The sequence below is a fragment of the Amborella trichopoda genome, chromosome 3 (assembly GCF_054954075.1).
Source record: "Amborella trichopoda isolate Santa Cruz 75 chromosome 3, AtrichopodaSantaCruz75HAP2 v2.0, whole genome shotgun sequence".
NCBI classification, from domain to species: domain Eukaryota; kingdom Viridiplantae; phylum Streptophyta; class Magnoliopsida; order Amborellales; family Amborellaceae; genus Amborella; species Amborella trichopoda.
The window spans coordinates 53,475,032-53,492,471 of record NC_142338.1 but is presented as its reverse complement, the minus strand read 5'-3'; the positions used below and the strand labels follow the sequence as shown (position 1 = coordinate 53,492,471).

Below are 17,440 nucleotides of genomic sequence, written 5' to 3'. Positions count from 1 at the left end.
AATAAAATGACCAAAATATCCCTTAAAGTTTCAAGGGGTATTTTGGTCATTATATTTTATCAAAAATTTATTTTAAATATTTTTTATAAGCGCGCCCCAATGAGAAGATGTCACGTACCAAATTTCATTGTCATACAATTTGTATAAAAATAAAATATTTTGAAACATCAGATCTAAGATCAAACGGTGAGTGGCTCTCTTGAACAAAATTGGACAGCTAGATGGTAGGGGAAACGTAGATCTTCTATACTGTAGTGGAAGTATAGAAACATTTCCCTATCTACAAAGAGACCATTTACTTTTTGTACATAGAGGTCACAATCACTCTTGCCTCTTAAATTTCAAAATGGGTGGTTGTAAAAGTGTCATTGGATAGACACAAAGTTCCAAAATGTTCAAGCCAAGATGATCGATGTAAAGATTTTCTAATACTTGAATTGAAGTTTTTCAATGAGTTATAAAGTGGGGTTTTACTTATTTGATAGGGCTGTAGCTCTATCAAACCATTTTCCTTTTTAAAATATATTTTTTATTAGGAAAAATTCCGTAAATATCTGATATATTTTCTATTATTATGAAAATACTCGAAACCTTCTTTTATTACCTAAATGTCCGTTTTTCAACTTTATAGCATTTTTTTTAAAAAAAATACAAAATTGCCCATTTTCACTTTTTCAAAAACCGAAATTTTTAAATTTCGATTTTTGAAAAATGAAATTTTACTGCTTATAACTCGACATGTTAAAAAAAGTAATAATAAAACACTTAGGTATATATATAATACGATACTTACTTCTATTGTATTGATAAAATTATATGGTTTTCTAGGTTTTGGTATCAAATCTTGTCGATTGAAATGATGGGATGTTATTTTTTGCTTTTAATAAAATAAAAACATCCATTTTTTATTCAAAAAAATTAGATTACATATGACAGGACTTGAACCCTTGACATGAAAGTGTAGAGGCATGCATAATAACCAGAACCCTTGACATGAAAGTGTAGAGGCATGCATAATAACCAGAACCCTTGACATGAAAGAGTAGAGACATACATGATAACCAAAATACCACGTCCATTCCATGATGGGGGGGGACCCGAGCCCATTTTATGATTTCAACAGGTGAGGATTTAATGATTCCAACAGGTGAGGATTTAATGCATATGTTGAAAACTTTGAATTTTCCTTATAACCTCTACGATTAATTTTTCCTTTTTTTTTTCGTCGTAGGTTGAACACTGGCTCGGCCACTACGGCGTCAAGCTCCCCCGTACTCCTTTTTCTAGGGGTGGCAATAGGCCAGGCATAGGACCGACCAGGCCTGGCCCTAATTTAGACCTGGTCCAGATAGGGCTAACCCAAACCTGGCCTGGCCCAACCAGGCTGCAGAGGCCCTGGCCCACCCGAACCCAGCCAGGCCCAACAAAGCTTAAGAGACCCTGGCCCAAGCCCCACGGCCATGCCACATACAATAAAAGAAATAAAAACACAAAAAACAAAAACAAAAAAAGATTCAGCAGAAGTTGGGCCAGCTAGGCACATTATGTGGTCCAGACCCTACATTTTTTAAGGCAAGCAGGCGACCCGACCTATTACCACTCCTATCCGTGCATCCGAAATTCAAATCCCTGGTCTGAGTGAGTGAGAGAGAGTATGCAAGAGAGAGAGACCTGCTAATATTGTTTACTAAAGGGATATGCAAAGCAAATAAACTACGCTTTAGGATTCTCAACTTCAGAGCCTCTCAAGTCCATTGATGTCTTGGCCTTCCAACCAAGAGTTGGTTCAGTACCTAGCCTTAAAGAGATAGACCTCAAAAGACCAATGGATCATCAAACCCATTGACAAGCCTTATAGCCATGCTCACTAGGTCTATACAATACATTAGAAGGCTAATCCATTTGAGACCAAAGAGAAATAAAGCAGGCACAACAATTTCGCTCCCTAACACTTCATTTTCTTAAATAATTTGATCATAACACTATTTCATCAGATCCAAGAACACAAACCCATTCCACAGGCTATGCAATATCATCGACGCAAGGAGGTTCCTCGACCTCACAAAAACTGCCCCCAACGCCACCCCCAAAAACACAAGCAGCACATTGAAGTGAACCACTGCAAATGCCAATGAGCTCATGGCCACTGAGCACCAAACAGGTATGTATCGGGTCAAAGATGGCAATAGAAACGCTCGAAATATAATATCGTCCCATATTGGTGCACAAACCGAGACCACTATGGCATAAAGGGCCATGGCCACTGGATCACGAGCCATTATCGATCTCTCAACGCTAGAAGCTGAAACCGGGTTTGAAAGAGGAAGGAGTTTGAGATTGATTTGAGAGAGGCAATTAACGAATGGGAATAGGAGGCAACAATGTGCCAACTCCCTTTAAGTGCGAAGGAGAACCAATAAGCAGGCAGGGGCTTGAACCTGGCAAGGCATCAATGGAGGATGGCAATCCCTGTGAGCTCCTCAACCACGTCAGTTAAGAGACTGTATAGGGCTTGGGCTCTATATGTTAGAGCTTCTTTGTTTACACCAGCTGCATGGGCGAGGAATGGTACAATCCATGACCCAACTAGCCAAAAGGAAGCAATCCACAAAAACATGACCTGAATGAATAGATAGAGTTCACCAAGAATAGAAATAAGATGAGAAATTTCTTTCTATTTGTGAATGATGATGATATTGGTTTGATGTTATAAAATGATGATGCTGGTGTTGATGTTATATTCACTTCTAACTAATGCGTACCAGAAAAAAAAAAAAATTTGCTCATGTTATAATGATGATGGTGCTCATGTTATAATGATGATGGCGATTCCAAATAATGAGAAATTCATTATAGCAACATTGCGCATTGAATGTGAGTTTTATGTTAAAGGGCCACCTTTGTAATTTCAGAAAAATTTCAAGATCATGAGACTTAGAGAACAAGTATCTGACCTGGAGGATGGTCTCTGCAGTCCATGGCACTGTCCACGGTTCACCTTGTAATATTCTCTGGTTTACTAGATTATAATGATGATGGCGATGCCAAATAATGAGAAATTCATTATAGCAACATTGCACATTGAATGTGAGTTTTATGAAAGGGCCACCTTTGTAATTTCAGAAAAATTCAAGATCATAAGATTTAGAGAACAAGTATCTGACCTGGAAGATGGTCTCTGCAGGCCATGGCACTGTCCATGGTTCACCTTGAAATATTCTCTGGTTTGCACCTAGTAGTGAAAAACAATAGAGAAAAACACTGAACTTAACCCGTCATCTTCATCAAATAACGATCATGAATATGAGAAGAAAAAAGAGAGTTCAGTAGGGTAAGTTGAGAGTTGAACATGGAACCAAATGGTTATGACATGATATTTGAGACAACAAGCTCCATATGGCTTAGGCTACAGCACTTTGGCTCCCCCAAATTTTAAGGACAAAATCACCACAGTATTCCTCTTTATTGGTTTGTTATTGCAGTCTAGGGCTTTTTAGGAGGTCATTCGAACAAGTAGTGATATTACACAGGCATGTTAGATGGGATGTAGTGCATGTGCGCTTGTTACACCCAAAAGCTTCCATATTATGTACTTGAATAGATAATCAATCTTGATCATAAGCAGAACCCATCCAAGTAGAGCTTACTGTATTTGTGAATAGGCTATCAAAGATAAGAAGGTATTCTGCCAAGGAAAATTGACATCCCTACAAGAATCACTACCTTTTTATGCTTCTTATTCTTCGAAACCTTAAAAGTAAACATGTTCATTTTGGGGTTAATTACCGCTTAGGCGCATAATGCCTTACATGCAGGGCCTTAGTTGAGAAAAGAAAGGGTCCAGGCGCCTTCTTGGATATAATACAAAATGCTGCTTATTTGCAGGTTTCTGCATTGTGGCGAGCATGAGATTGTCTCACAAACCACTGAGCAGTGACATGCCAACACATAATGCCCGTACATATTCTGGAAGCAATTCCAAATGCAGAATAAACTCATCTAACCATTGTAAAGAACTAGAGTGCTGAGGTATCACATGATAGGCTACACTTAATAAGCAGAACTATGAGCACATTATGTGGGTGGAGATCGCTATGGCAACAGGCTAGGATTAGCAGTTGAGAATTATGTCGATTAGGATTTACTTTGAAATTAGGTATGAAAGAGGCTGAATAACAAAGCACAAAGTGGCCAAGTCCCACAATACTCGTAGCCAAAATCGTTTAAATAGAAAGTCAGATTAAAGGAGATAACTTGAATGATAACATCAGATTTTGGGAAATGGAATATAATTCTGCTTCATTAATGCTAAGAGCTTTATGAAATTGAGTCAATGAATAACTCTACACCTAACTTGCAGTGATAACATATGGACATCGTCCCTTGCTAGCCCATCAGCCATCTCATAGCCTCCTGACTATCAGAAAGACTGTGAGATTGCCAGTTCTTTCAAAAATTTCTTCAAACATGTTATAGAATGGTCGTGGGTATTCTGACTCACAACTTGACCAATGACGATGCAATAACATTACTTGAATCCTCCTCAACGACTATTGACCTCCAAACCAGATTCAGATTTCTCACATCTGCTGGAAATTGCCCGGTTTCAGCTTCATTTGACACAAACTCCATGTGGGCAGGATTAGATCATGAAGTTCCTGCCTCGAAGATCCCTAATGAACCCGCCCCTTTCAGCCAGACCTATATACCCCAACAAGCATCCATAAAATTTGATCTTAACGAAATCTTCAGGGGAGAAGTAGGAATTCTACTCTAATCTGTTAAGGCACCTTTCTTATGCTATTTCAAGCCATTGATTCTCAAAATCAACCACCTGATACTTCAATAGTTCTCTTCTTGTTCTAACCCAAGCTATGGCCAACTTTTTGATCCATTCCTCATGCCTTTTATCATTAAAGCATCTACTGTTCCTTTCATACAATATACTACATCAAGGACAAAACCGTCAACCTTCACACAGTCAGGCCCTTTTTAGGTAATTCTGTGGACAGCCACTGCACTACGAGACTGTTAATTGAATCCATCATCACCGACCCAAAGTGGAAAGTTTCAACACAAAGCTCGTACACCTCACTCTCACCCACGGCAAAAGTAGATATGACACAGGTTTAACTCTTCATTCATACATCTACACTTCGCTTTATCACATGCATTTTCCTCACCTTTCATTTCTCTCGCTAAATATGGAATAGTGTAAAGATTGACATTCATTCTTCCCTTTTTCACCCCCTCTCATCACTTTATTAAGGGAACTGGAGGTATGTGTCATTATGATTTGGATTTGCATCTTCAAGTCGAACAGCTATAATTGATCTCAGCATCTTCCTCAATCATCAACTATGATATAGATAGATATATATGTGAATCCGACCTGCTTAGCTCAGGGGTTACGACCTCCCATTTGTAAAGTGATAGCCATTGGCTCTCCTCTTATCCAAAAGTTAAGAATAGTAACTCCTCTCCACCTAAGATTGTAGTTAGAAACCTATTAAGCACTTTGGGTGGTCCTAGCATACCCTATACCTTCCTTGAGATCAATTTCTCTAGCAAAGTCCATGTCAGAGAATTGGTAGAAAGACTCAACCGAGAAGATCCCTCTACTGCAAGGACCCCAGATCAATATATCTTCCCTTCGTATGTAGAAACAAGGCATATTACTCTGATAGCCAGTCAGACAACCATTCGACTTTATCCTTGAGATCGCACCTAAGATCAGGGGTCCAGAACAACATGTGGCTTCTTGTGTTCTGCCTCCTTTTGAGCAGGGATTTGCTGGTTCCCAGCCAAAGCATGCAAACCAGGAAAATTTAATTTGAGTGGACTGGGACCTAAACATGAGTCTTTCAATAAATGTACCTTGTTACCAATAGCCACATTGAATATGAACTTGCACATGCAAATCGATCGAGTTTGATTAATCCCATTCCACGCCCCCAAGAGATGTCCTCGTCTCCATACTGGTTTCACCATCCATCCAAATTCCTTGACTCTGTAGCATTCATACGACTTCTTCCTCAAATGTTTCAAGCTATCTCTGAACATCCACGACCATTTTCCCAAGAGGGCTCGGTTCATTTCCTTAATTCTTCAAATGCACGAGCCCCCTTCACCTCTTTGGCAAGCACACTCTTTCCAATTTGCAGCAAATGGAACTTTCTTGAGTCCAAGGATATACCACAAAGGGAATTACATCGGCATATTGATTTTGAGGATCACTAAAGCTGGTTAAAAATAATTCAATCGGGACCCCATGTGTCTTTCCATAGTGATCCTCATAAGAGAAATAAAAGCACCATACGGACAGCCATAGGTTGGTCATTCGGAAGGAGCTTGATTCCCAAAACAGTAGCGTGCCATCTGTATATTCCAGATGGGCGATTGCTCCATACAACAGCACTGCCTTATAAATCCCCATGGCCATGCAACTAATGGCTTCACGCACTGGTGCAAAAGCGAATGGAGATAAAGAATCCCCCTTTCTTAAACCTCTAAAGCTTGGAATATAGCCTTTTGGGAAGCCGTTTACTAGAATTGATAGAATTAAATAGCATTTGATCCCACCCGTACTTCATTCCAAACTCCATAAGGATCATTATTTCATCCAGGAAGGCGCATTCTATATAGTAATATGCTTTTTCAAATATAATCTTTGGTAGCTTCTCAATGCTTTTTTAAAAATAATCTTCAGTAGCTTCTCAAGGCTTTTTTAAAAATAATCTTCAGTAGCTTCTCAAGGCTTTTTCAAATATAATCTTCAGTACTCAAGGTGCTTTGAATGAATGCACTCCTGAGCTACCAATGCAACAGCTAAGACCTATTTGTTTTCTACAAAAACAGGTTCTGAGGAAAAGATTATCTGGTCAAGTATTCCCATGGTACCTTGAGATCTGGAAACACACACAAGCAATAAGCAAATGATAAGGAAGACCATGGTATCTCCTCAAAAGCGTTGAACTAAATCAATAACGACTATACTAGACACGCGTTCTAAACTCAAACTGCATTCCTAGAATCCACATGAAATCCTTGATCACTAAAACACACCACAGCATAGCTTCAACACTCTCCAACGAAAATTTCCAATAATGAAGTTGCAGCATAGTTTTTCTAGACCCACAAGCCTAAGGTGACAGATCAAGAGATTTGGGCAAATGCCCCTCAAGTTGGGTCTTAAATGAAATTTACAAATAGCCATAAAGGTTTATGGACTTCATTTGGTATCTGATGCTGACATTCTGTTCTATCCGATGTCAAGAGCAGCAATTGGGGATATTTGGGTTGCATAAGACTGTATCCAAATCACTTCTTGCACCCATTAAGGAAGGACAGGGGTACTACATGTCATCATATGACAAAGATATAGGATAAGCTATCCATCCAAACGTTGCAAACATTCACACCAAGATCCATGGCACGTGAAATAAGAGTGATAATAAAACTCTAGACCTAACAAATATGAGGGAAATCTGGTTGATTATAAATTGGCTAAGGGAACAGAATGATTGGTCTTGGTAAATGGAAGAGATGTTCCTGAATAAGAAAGTCCATCATAGATGACTATGATTTCTCTGCCTTCTTTGTGTTTCTACAAATATGTTGTCCATGGAAAATTCAGGACAAGAAACTCTTTATTGACCAAGAACTTCTCACAAAACTATGATTCAATTAATCTAATGGAAATTACTGTACCCATCTTTATCTAATGAGAATATGCAGATATCACCCTTTCCAGTTTCAATGCTTAGAAATTGCCAACCAACTCTAGCAGTGGAAACCTTTTGAAATCATATCAGAATTACACAGCTCCCATCCAGTTTGCTGGAATCATTTGAGTTTCACTTTGAAAGGACTGAGACCACCACAAAACACCATGTGTCCAACATATGCAATCAACCAGATCATGAACAGTCATCGTTCTAAAAATAAAATAGAGACTACTAACCTTTCTGAGTCTCCGGAGCCACTGGTTTTTCTCCTCTTTTGAATCATCCAGACCATGACTATTTGATTCAACTTCAATGTCTTCAATGGACTTGTCATTGTTCAAACGATACGACTCCGGGCTGTTAGAACAATTTAATCTCCATCTCTGCAGATAAAATAAAATAATAATAAATCAATAAAATAAAGAAAGAGAAGAAAGGTAAGTAAAATGGCATTACAAGGGCTTATACAGGTTGAATTGCTCATGTCATATTGATAGAAAAAGATGGTATTAGAAATGGATAATAGCAATAATAATGGACATAGAGTTCGCTCACGATCAGTGTACCGTGACTCACGCCAGTCCACTCCAACTCGGGCGAGTAACTTGGCGATGCCCATATTTCCACCGAGTTGGGTGCGCAAAATGGGGATAAAAAAAAATTCAAAAAGTTTCTAAATTTTTTTTTTAGAAAATGCCTACATAAACTTTTGTATATGATTTGGAAGTATTTGGTAAAGGAGAGTGTTTTTTCGCCATAACCGCTAATTTTATGTTTTCCTCCTTATAATTTTTTTTTTTAACTATTCTAGTCTGTAAATTTTTTTTTTTTAAATCTATTTTTTCAATTTTTTTTCTACATTTTTTAAGCTTGTTTTAACTTTTTTTTGAGTTGTTTTATTTTTGGTTTACTTTTACAGTTTTACTACATGTTCATTATTTTTTCAATATTTTTTCTTTTTTTAAAATTTATTTGGGCCAAAAGGCCTTGTGCTGGACAGGGTCAAGTCTTGAGAACTCAGCTAAGTTACTCGGCTCTGCCCTTACCTTGGCCAAGTCAATTTTAGAAAAACATAAGCAACAATGGAAATATAGGGACGGCTTATTTTATCAAACTCATGGCAAATCCTTAAAAAATGAAGTACTCCTTAATTATCCATACCTAGAGCCCAATCCGTACATAGCTTGGGCATCTTTTGTCGAAAAAAGAAGGAAATCAAAATAGAAAACAGATATAAATCCACTTACAAGAGAGAAATACTAATACTAATTAACCTACTCCCCATAAAACACAGTCAACCTCACAAATCCCTTTAAAAAAATCAATTTTTTAAAGTGAAAGGAAATTAGAATTGTCAAGACTATTTGATATTCTCAGACAAAATTGCATTTCAAATAAATTGATAAAAATTGAAGCCATGCTTTACCTGGTTCCAAGGATTTGAGAGATAAACAATACCATTAGAGCTTCATTTGAAGCGTAGAGAGCTTCTGCTTTTCCTCTGTGGCCTGCGTGCGGGAAACCCCAAAGATAGGAGAAGCTTGAGTTGACACCACTAGTCACTTGCAAATACAAGGGCAAGGGCTTGACATGTTACAATTGAAGCCTGTATTGGAGCCTCGAACCCTAAATCTCTCAATGTTAAACCCTAATTCTCCCCATGAAAGACATATAATAACCATAAAAATTGTTCACTTGTTTTTGTTAAAATGGAAGGAAGTGAAGGAAGTGGAGGAAGAATAGAGACTGCGCTCATGAAGAAATACCGAGACCCTCCTCGTCTTTGACAAGCTATCGTTTTGGGCTTTTTAGTGCGTATACCATGCTCATTCGAGAACAAACTGCTCATTTGCTCCATCTTATATATATATATATATATATATATATATATATATATATATATATATATATATATATATATATATATATATATATATATATATATATATATATATATATATATATATATATATATATATATATATATATATATATATATATATATATATATATTGTTTCACACGGGCTGGACCGCATTTCTACTGTCCAAAAAGCGTAAAGCATCCATCTATTGGGTGCCGTTTGCATAGAGCTGAGGCTCCAAACAATCAAAGTAGAGCCCACCTTTAAATAATGTCAAGAAATATGGGTTTCTAAAATCTTTGTATTAGCCTTAAAATATATTTTCATCTCTAATTATAAATTTCAAAGTCTCAAAAATAGTGTAGATCTAGCAGATCTATGAAAAATTGAAATCTTAAAAATTGACGGTCCAAAAATGCGTTACAAGATGCACTATTTCCAAAACTTGAAATATATTTTTTTCTTCATGTCCATGCATCTTGAGGCTGAGACAATTGATTTTAGGATATTTGGGCATCAAAACAACCTCTTGAAGTGACATTTTTTAGTTGAGCTCTAATTTGATTGTTTAGAGCCTCGATTCTATATAAACTTTTCCCCATCTTAAAGATGGACGCAAATAGGTGTTCCATCTAAAGACAATGGAAACTAATGGTCCAAATATTTTCTTACTAGAATTATTATTTTTAATTTTTTAGAATTATTTATTTTTCATATTCATGATCTTTATGTTAGATATTACATGTCTTTAAAAATTAAGTCTTAAAATCCATTGCAAAAATAGATTTATTAAGAGGCCCGCATTTGAACGTATGTAGGCTTGGCTGTTTAAAAACCGGACTGGGCCATATATATATATATATATATAAGGTTGCAACCTTAAACAATTCAATTAAGGCGCACCTCCAAATTTTATCATAACATGTAATTTTGTTGAAAAACATTCTTAGGATGATCTCACAATCTATTTTCATATATAATTATAAAATTTTAAACTCAAAAACTGTTAAAATCAAATAAAGCTATAAACATATGAAAATCTTTAAAATTGATGGTCTAGGTAATGTTTTGCAAGATGCACTATTTTTTAGACTCAAAATCTTTTTTTTTGTTTTTTTTCATATTCATACATCCCGATATCGAGATGATCAATTAGAGGTTTTTTTAACATTAAAACAACTTTTTCCGATGGATTTTTGAGGTGCATTTGTAATTCTACATTTTAAGGTTCTGGCCTTATATAAAGGTTTTCCATATATATATATATATGGGAAATGACCTTGTGAGACTCTCCCACACCCATGGGTGTAAGACCCCAAAGGATCACCATTAAAGTTGGCACAAATCTCTAGAAAAATCAAGTTCCACACCCATGTGATAACTTTTCTAGAGATATGTGCTAAATGTAAGGGTGATCCTTTGGGGTCCTACACACATGTGTGCAGGAGGGTCTTATAGGATCATTACTATATATATATATATATATATATTTGTTTCATACGGCACGGATCGTATTCTACATTACATTGTGGTCCCCAGGGTATAAAGCATCTATCATAAAGATGTACACAAATAAGTGATCCATCTAAAAATATTATTTTTTAATAGAAATATTCTTTTTAATTTTCAAATTTTATTTAATTTTTCATATTCATGATCTCCATATTAGATATTACATGTCTTTAAAAACTAAGTAAAAAAATCCATCTCAAAAATAGATTTTTAAGAGGTGACTAATTTCTACGTGGACTCGTGGAAACCGTGTGTGTCTATATATATATATATATATATATATATATATATATATATATATATATATATATATATGGAAGATACTACAAATGGAATGTTGTTTTGAAAAGTTTATATAGGGCCTAGGCTCTAAACAATCAAATTAGAGCTTACCTCCAATTTTTCACTAGAAGATGTTGTTTTAATCCCCAAATATCATCAAATTGATCATTTAGACATCAAGATGCATGGACACGAGAAAAAAATGGATTTTAAGTTTTGAAAATAGTGCATATTGTAATGTATTTCTAGACCGTCAATTTTCGAGATTTTCAAATTTTCATAGATGTGCTCGATCTACACTATTTGAAACTTTAAAATTTATAATTAAAGATGGAAATATATTTTGAGGCCATCACAAAAAAATTTAGTATTGAAACCAAATTTCTCGACACTATTTGAAGGTGGGCTATAATTTGATTGTTTAGAGCCTAGGCTCTATACAAACCGCACCCATATATGTGTCAAAAAAACTTTCAAATCTTGAAAATTGACGGTCAAAAAATACGTTACAAAATATTATTTTTAAAACTTGAAACCCATTTTTTTTTCATGTCTATGCATCTTGATGTAAAGATTATCAATTTATGATATTTGGGCATTAAAACAAAATATTCCAGTAAATTTTTTAAGGTAGGCTCAAATTTGATTGTTTAGAGCCTCGGCTCTATAAAAACTTATATATATATGTAATTGTAAAGCATTTTATAATTGTACTCAACAAATTTCAAAAAATTAAATACTTTTGGGTTGTAATACAATATTTTTTTAGTAAAAATTTTCTACTCGTTAGGAGGAGTGTGACATCACCCACATGGGACAATTAATGCCATTAGTATGCTTTATGTAGGTAATGTCACACCCTTTTGGATGATGTCGCACAATTCCTAATGACTAAAAATACACTTATTAAAGAAATGCTCAATATACAAAGCAAAAAAAGGTGTGGTTTCTAAATTTAAACTTCCAGACTACTCAAATATATATTTTAAGCGGCTTGAAAGTTAAAGAAACTCGGAAACCCAAATATAATCTTTTCGTTTTTTGGGTAGTACTTTTGAATCGGGTTCAAATAGGAATAATATTTTTCAAAAATAGAACTTGTAATAATACCACATCTTTTTTCTGGATGTGTCATAAAGTTTGAGAAATTTTTTTTAAAACTTTGAGCGTGGTCAATGAAATAAATGCAGTCACCCAATTTCACATCCAATTGTTTCGAAAATGTGATTACCAACATGTGCCAGTCCATGATAAAAATATGTCGATTCGGCTTATTCCAGTCAGACACAAAATTTTTTAGCCCAATACAAGGTGTCGGACTAACATAAAATGTGCCAGACCGACTTCTGATATTCAAATTCTACCTGACTGCCACAAAACGTGTTGGACCAGCTTATACTGAAATTTTGTTGATCTGCTGCATTTTGTGTTGGACCGGCTTATATTGAAATTTTGTTGGTTTGCCACATTTTGTATTGGACCGGCTTCTATATTCAAGTTGTGCCGAACCTATGATTTTGTGTCGAACTCGCTTACAGAGAGAATGGAGAATATCGATTAAAATGAAGGTATTTCAATCCAAAAAAGCTATCTTTTTTTTTGTTTTTGTTTTGAGGTGCATGTATAAATAAAAAATGTTATTATCAAGAGCGTCTTTTTTTTTTGTTTAGACTTGGATGTATAAATAAAAAATGATATCACCAAGAGCATGGGGAGTGGGCGTATTAGTTTTAAAAGATAATTAGTGTTGACATAAGTGGGATTATTATTAAATATTTTTTAATATAAAATAAACCGGGGAATAATAAAGTTTCCGAAAAAAGTGTACGCTTCAATTGGAGCAAATGTACAATAGCACCAAGTTCTCGTGATCCTATGAGTATTAAAGGAGAAGGATTAATATTGATTCAATATTTATCATTTACCACATGGATTTATAATATTTCGTAAATGAATGTGTGCTCTAGCGGGGAAGCAAAATGTACATTTGCTCCCTAGGGCGAAATCATAACTAGCCTTCTTCGGATACTAAATTCAGAATTGATCCACACTCTTTATACTATTACGGTAGTCTTTCTACCGTAATCCATTCAAAATGTATTATCGTAGAAAGACTACCGTAAAAAGTATTTTTGTCCAAAAAATTTCAAAAATTGAAAAAAAATTTGGGTGAAATTTTGAGTAGTTGGAGTTTTTTATTTTATTTTCTTAAAATTAAGGTATATTAACGATAATTTTTTAAAATTTTATGGAGTATAATTACAAAATGCTCGACAATGTAAGTATCATAATATAACCCATGTGTATATACCTACTAAAGATAGATGGTAGATGCTTTTATTTTTTTCTACCCATATGTATATTCCTATTGTACTAAAGATAGATGGTAGATGCTTTTATTTGTTTCTAAATGACCTACACCCTTGGTGGGAGTCGTTGGGCCGTTGAACTACGCAAATAAGGGAGTAGACGATGCGGCATTTAAGCTCTATCATGACAAACAAATGTTGAGCAAAGGGGATAAATTAAGCGAGACCGGAACCCGAATATATTTTACTCTCGTGGGAGAGGATTTACTCTGGGTTAAACCCTACTAAGAACTAATTTTAGGACCGCAAATTTAGGGGATATACCTCTTTAACATATGGATTAGGGATTGTATATAATGAGACCATTTACCTCTCATACACGGAGGTCACAGTTATTTATAACTATCCGATTGTAAAATCTGATAGCTCAAGTGTATCACAAAGTTCGACAAAATTTCTTTTGAAGTTTGTACTTGATCAATAGAGTAAATTCATCCACACAATTTCATATCTAATGGTTAGTATTAATTGTGACTATCTTGTACCAAAAGTAAAAATTCTCATTATATACTTTTCTATAGAGTAATATCAAAAAAAAAAAAATGTACTTAAAAATAATAATGTCTTGAGATTGAATAGAGATCATCCAAGTTTTTAGATAGAGAGCTATGACTATTGAAAAACTCAAATTTTAAAATTTTTATTCGACAATAATCATTTAGTAATTATTAAGTGATTCCTAAAATTTCATACTCTCCAAGGTGGGCCTTCTGACGCTATGCTCTTGAAGGAGCATGGTATACGATGCTCTTAAGCGAGAAAGCACTAATAGATTCCAAATTCCATTATCATAAAATTAGTATTAAAACGATCGGCAGGTTTTCAAAAATTGATCGACTAACTCGAGATCGGTCACTAGCCGAACCCGATCTGGCCCGATTCCAATAGTCATGTATGCAAGATTTTTTTTTTCAATGCACTAATCGAACTAATCGGCCGATTAGTACACTAATTGGTGATTTGTTCTAAAAATCGGCCGATAAGTGCATTGTCATCGTGCAAAGACTGCGAAGCTGTCCTTATAGCATTTTTTATATATTTATCCTTTTCTTTTTATTTTCCCTATTATTCCATGGACATGGTTTTTATGCGGCTAGCCCGCATATTGTAGAAATGCAGGCTTGGTAATAAATATATATATTTTAAATATAATTTGATCTCAATTTTTAGAGAATATATAATCTTTAACATGGAGATCATGAATACGAAAAGAAAAAATTGAAAACTAAAAATAATAATTATATTAAAAAAACATTTGGACCATTAATTACACTTGTTTTTAGATGGACTACCTATTTGCATCCATCTTTAAGATGGATGCTTTATACCTTTGGGCCGCATATTGTAGAAATGCGGTCCAACCCGCATGAAACAATTTTCTTCATTTTTTTTTGACAAAAAAAGATGAGTTAGCTTTTTGAAGCATGAAACAATTTTCTTTGTTCTATTTCTCTACTTAAACCTTTATATATTATGGCAAATTTTTTATTTGCTAACTGCAGGGTTTGCCGCCTTGGGCGAGTAGACTCAGACGCATCAGTGTTGGTTGGAGACGACATGGTGCCAAGCCCGTAGGTCCCTCAACTCAGGGGATATAAAAATTATTCACTGTTCATCTGATTTGATCTTCAATCTAATACCTACACCACTAACCCTCGAGGGGCACATAGATACACATAGACATAAATATGAAAGAGAGAGAGAGAGAGATGGAAATTTATCAAAATTGTCACAAAAAGACGAACAATTTTATAGTTTACCTAAATTTTTAAATTGAATTCCAAAATACCCAAAAAAAGGTATTTAGTTAAAATATTATAATATTTTATAGTATTATATTATATATTTATTTTATTAATGTAATTTATATTATATTGATTAATTATATATAATATATAATATATAATATTAATGTATAATTATTATATATTTATCGTTGAAAAGTCTTGCTTCTAGTGCCTAATCATTTTCTCTGAAATCCAATTATGCTTATAATATTTAATTTTTTTATTTTTTATGTGAAAATATAAAAGAATAATATATGTAAATTTTAAACGTTTTTTACAATTTTTTTGGACACTTTTTTGGGAATTTTTTTTACCAAAATTATATTTTTCAAAAAAACAAAACAAAAAAGAGCACTAATCTGCTGATCTAATCGAAATCGGTCAGACTAATCAGATCGGGCTAGGACCGACTAGTTAGCTCGATCCATTGTTTTGAACACTACATAAAACTATCTAATACAAACACAGTCGCGACCATCAATGTGGAAGTTAGTCTAGGAAAATGGTATGATGGGGTTGCAACCCTAGCAAAATAAATAAAGCTTCACCTCATAGCGCATCGAAATTGCACTTCAAACGTTGAAAAACTTGGCTTGAACATTATGGCTGTGGAAAAAAAATTAGGGTTTCAAGCTGTAAAAATAGTACGTATTGTAACAAATTATTTAGACCATATGTTTCCCCTTAAAAATTAGTGCTCATAGATCTGCAAGTTCTTTACCATTTTTTGAGTTGTATTGGAACTTAATTTTAAAGCCAAGATTTTCATTGCAAAGAGTGCTTTCCGGACAAGAATTTGAGACGAGATAAAATTTTGTTTTCATAAAGCCTTGGCCAGATAAAAACCTTGTCCAATATTACAAGTGCCTATCTACAATTTTGGAGGTACCATAAAATCAAATAAAAAAAATAAAGAAAAGTATACAAATAGACTATTTACTTTTAGTATAAAGATGTCACAATCATTATTGTCCGTCTAATTTAAAATCAAGTGATTGTAAATGTACTTGTGACTAAACTCAAAGCCCAACAAATTTTTTTTTTAACTTCGTGACATATCCTAAACCATCCAATTGAGCATCTAATTACTGGAATTAATGGTGACTAAAGATAAGTGTTGTCATAGAATACACACCCAAAAATAAACGAAATCAATCGTGGACATCAACTTTGGCGACCGTCATTCAACCCCAGCCATATTAAAAACCTCCTTCCATCCAACAACCGACGCAATCCGTCAACCCACTTCCCTAACAATTATTCAATGTTTCATCTCGCCCCAAACCCTTTCTAGGGGTGGGAATTGGTCGAATTATGGATAGGGTCCAACTCAACTGTACTTGGACGCCAGCCATCGGGTCGGGTTTGGTTTTGGTGGTGAGCCAGGTTCATGTATTGGCATATAACTATAAAATATAAAAAAAATTTATATTGTATAGTTCAATATTAATTATCTATATTTAATTCTAATATGTATGGGGTTAAGTTGAGTCCAACCCAGAATGACACAACCCGATGTGATCCAAGTTGGATTAGGACCTAGACCCAACCCATCGGGTCTACTATATGCGTCTACACCAGGACCTAATTGGGTTGACTTGACCATTTCCCACCCCTACCACTTGCCAATGCCACATACATTAGTTAAGAGAATCCTTTTAACCTCTCATAATTGTACACACACATGGCTAGAGGTGGCAAGGTGCCTGGTGACTTGGCCCAAGCCCAAACTGGTCATCCCAGCCCTAAAATTGAGGGTCTGGGCAACAAAATGTGGCCCGAGGGCTAGACTAAGGTTGGGCCATCACAACACGAGGGTAGAGCCGTGCTGGGCCTAGGCTAGGGCCGATCTAGTTCGGCCTTGGAATGACCCTTTTTCCTTTATTTTTAGCCATCATGG

At 35.0% G+C, this 17,440-nt stretch overlaps 1 pseudogene across 1 annotated transcript; it reads right to left on the bottom strand.

Annotated features, from left to right (window-relative positions):
* Window positions 1-1,936: 1,936 nt before the first annotated feature.
* Window positions 1,937-8,167, bottom strand: LOC18429323 (uncharacterized; annotated as a pseudogene). Its single transcript, XR_016051696.1, has 4 exons — window positions 7,964-8,167; window positions 3,165-3,232; window positions 2,955-3,019; window positions 1,937-2,620 (listed from the first exon to the last, which is right to left on the bottom strand). The product of XR_016051696.1 is annotated as an uncharacterized LOC18429323 (transcript).
* Window positions 8,168-17,440: the final 9,273 nt, after the last annotated feature.